This window comes from Arachis ipaensis, chromosome B5 (genome assembly GCF_059453495.1).
Source record: "Arachis ipaensis isolate K30076 ecotype BB chromosome B5, ASM5945349v1, whole genome shotgun sequence".
In the NCBI taxonomy this organism is placed as follows: Eukaryota; Viridiplantae; Streptophyta; class Magnoliopsida; order Fabales; family Fabaceae; genus Arachis; species Arachis ipaensis.
The window spans coordinates 122,124,310-122,127,785 of NC_142440.1; positions in this window are offsets into that span (position 1 = coordinate 122,124,310).

The following is a 3,476-nucleotide window of genomic DNA, read 5'->3' on the forward strand; positions in this document are numbered from 1 at the left end:
CACCTTGACACCATTTCCTTGGCATCCTTAAACATTGTTGGCCAATAGAATCCGGATTGAAGCACTTTTGCTGCTGTCCTTTCTCCACTGAAGTAACCTCCATATGCTGACCCATGGCACTGCCATAACACTTCCTGCCCTTCTTCATGGGATATACACCTTCTTAGGACTCCATCAGCACACTTTTTGAACAAATAGGGGTCATCCCAGATGTAGTGTTTGGCATCCTTGATTAGCTTCCTTTTCATGTGCCTATTGATGTTAATTGGCAGCTCCGTAATAGCCTTGAAGTTGGCTATGTCTGCAAACCAAGGGGCTACTTGAATCATCATCAATTGTTCATCAGGGAAGCTTTCGTTTATTGCTACTTGCTGCATTTCTTCTTCTTGTGGGATTCTTGAAAGGTGGTCAGCTACCTTGTTCTCTGCTCTGTTCCTATCTTTAATCTCAATATCAAATTTCTGGAGCAGCAGGATCCACCTTATTAGTCTGAGCTTAGATTCTTGTTTGGTAAGCAAGTATTTGAGTGCTGCATGATCAGTGAACACAATTACTTTTGAGCCAATAAGATATGATCTAAACTTATCAAAAGCAAAAACTATGGCTAAAAGTTCTTTCTCCGTGGTGGTATAGTTTCTTTGATTCTCATTAAGAACCTTGATAGCATAGTAAATAACATGTACCAGCTTGTCCTTCCTCTGTCCTTGTTCTGAGGGTTACCTGAAACTGTAGGTCGATCTCGGACGAGATCGTCTGTGCTGGTCGGAGCTGTTGTGTCCGACTTGTTGGACTTGGTGATGATGCTGATCCTTCATCCCCAGAGGGTGGAGGGTACTTGCAAGGGACTCTGATGCTTAAGTTAGCAAGGGTATTAAGCAGGTATTGAGTAGAATCAGAGTATGAGTTATACCTGGGTGCTCTAGTGTATTTATAGTAGTGTGGAGTGACCTTTTTGGATAAGATAAGTTAGTTATCTTATCTTATCTTATCTTATCTTTGAGTTGGGTCCTCGTATCTGCAAGGGAACCGCCCTTATCTCTATAGGCTTGGGCTGCCTTTGGATTTGGGCCGTGTTCCTCTATCTGGGTCCTCTATTGGGCTTTCCTGTTGATTTGGCCGAGCTCTTTGAGAAGAGGTCGGATGGTCGGACCTGAAGAGGTCGGTCGCCTTGCCGCTAAACATCCTGTGTCGGATAGTGATGGTGTTATTTTTGGAAAATGAAAAATGAATTCCAAACACACAAATCTAACCGGCAAGTGCACCGGGTCGCATCAAGTAATAATAACTCACGGGAGTGAGGTCGATCCCACAGGGATTGAAGGATTGAGCAATTTTAGCTTAGTGGTTGATTTAGTCAAGCGAATCATGATTTGGTTGAGAGATTTGTGATTAACAGAATTTAAATTGCATGGAAAGTAAAGGGAGAGGGACAATTGGCATGAATTTAAAGTGCAGAGAGATTAAAGAGGCTGAATCTTAAAGAGCAAGAAATTAAATGGCAGAAACTTAGAACGCAAGAAATGTAAATTGTAGAATCTTAAAGTGCAAGAAATGTAAATGGCTTGAATTGTAAAGGGAATTGGGAATGGGATTTGCAGAAACTAAACAAGGAAAAGTAAAATTCAACAAACAGAAGAGTAGAAGATAACTTGAATTGAATCGGATCTAAAACGGAATTGTAAATGGGCTTGAAAAGCATTAAACAGAGAATCGAAAATGGGAAATCCAGATCTCAGGACTCAAGAGACTAGATAACCAAGTCTAGATCTCAATGCCTTCCTAGATCCAACAAGAACGATGCAAGCGGAAATAAAGAAGTGTAAATTGCAGAGAGAATAGAATAAGAAGCAATTAACAGAAAAGGAAATTCAATTAAGCAGAAAATTAAACAAGATCTCAAGGTGAGATTGAAACAGAAGTTCTTCAATTCTCCACCCAAGATCCGAAGCAAGAAAAGTAAGGAATGCTCAAGCAAGAACAAGGAAAAAGAGAGATCAATTCTTCCCTAATTCTCTTGAATTCTAAAACAACAATGCCAAAATGTAAAAGTGAGCTCTCTACAAAACTACCCAATTAAAACCGAAAAGAAAAGCTCCCCGAAGAACTCAAATCCTAATCTATTTATACACTTTCTTCAAATGGTCTTCAAGCCTTGAATTGAGCCTTTGCTCTTGATGGAATTGGGTTGATAGAGGCCTTGGTTGATTGCTCTTGGAGTTGGAGAGAGAACCAATGTGAACCGGGTTGTGAATCTTAAAAGCTTGAGTAAAAGTTTGAGTAAAAGTTTGAGGCAAACTTTTACTCAAACTTTTTACATCAGCTGCCCCATTCTTGCTGCTACCAACGTTTGAGCTAAAGTTTGGGGTCAAACTTTTGCTCAAACGTTGGCCCCCTTGTGCATATATGTGGCGCCAACGTTTGCCAAAAAGTTTGAGGCAAACGTTGGCGCAAACTTTTTCTCTCCAGGGTGTGTTGCTGATGGCGCCAACGTTTGCCAAAAAGTTTGAGGCAAACGTTGGCGCAAGCTTTTGTCCTCCAGGGTGTTGATTTTGTGATGCCAACGTTTGCCAAAAAGTTTGAGGCAAACGTTGGCTCAAGCTTTTTTCCCAAAAGTTTGAGCTAAAGTTTGAGGCAAACTTTTGCTCAAGCTTTTTTTCCAAAAGTTTGAGCTAAAGTTTGAGGCAAACTTTTGCTCAAGCTTTTTTGCCCTGGGGTGTTTTCACTTCTTCCAAAAGTTTGAGCTAAAGTTTGAGGCAAACTTTTGCTCAAAATTTTTGTTCTCTCTTGCTCCTAGCCATTCCTCTTTGCTTCAACCTTTCTCCAAGCTTTCTTCACCTATCATCAATCAATCAAACACATCAAAGCTATGCTCAAAAATCATGAGATATTCATTCTTTCCTAATATTTGATAATTATAGCATAAAACCTCATGAAATTGCATGAATTCATCTATGGTTGATTGAATCAAAGGAAACATGGAAATCTACCTAATTGGCTTGCTTATGGCTCAAGAAAGTGCATAAATCAATTGAAAACAAAAGAAAAAGGCTAGTGAAACTAGGCTAAGATGACTTGTCATCACAACACCAAACTTAAAGCTTGCTTGTCCCCAAGCAAGAAAAGATTTATTGAGAAGAAAGAATGAAATGGAAGAGGATGTTCATGCTAGCAGAGTATTATTGGTAGTTCATGGGGTTTTATGTGGATATGTAAATACTCACTTCTTATTGACTCTTAGGCCTAGAAAGTCTCCTTCAAGCTTCAAGTAACATACTGCTAATACTTCTCATTATTCCTTTATCCTTGGATATTACTTTTTTTTTTAAGCTTTATTTGAGTGTCATGTGTAACAAGTTCATTTCTTTCTTTATACTTGACACATTATTCACTATAGACACTTGGCTTACATTCCTTCTTAAAACATTGATGCCCAGCACCTCTTTGGGTTACTAAATGCCTTATAGTTAGGTTGCTCT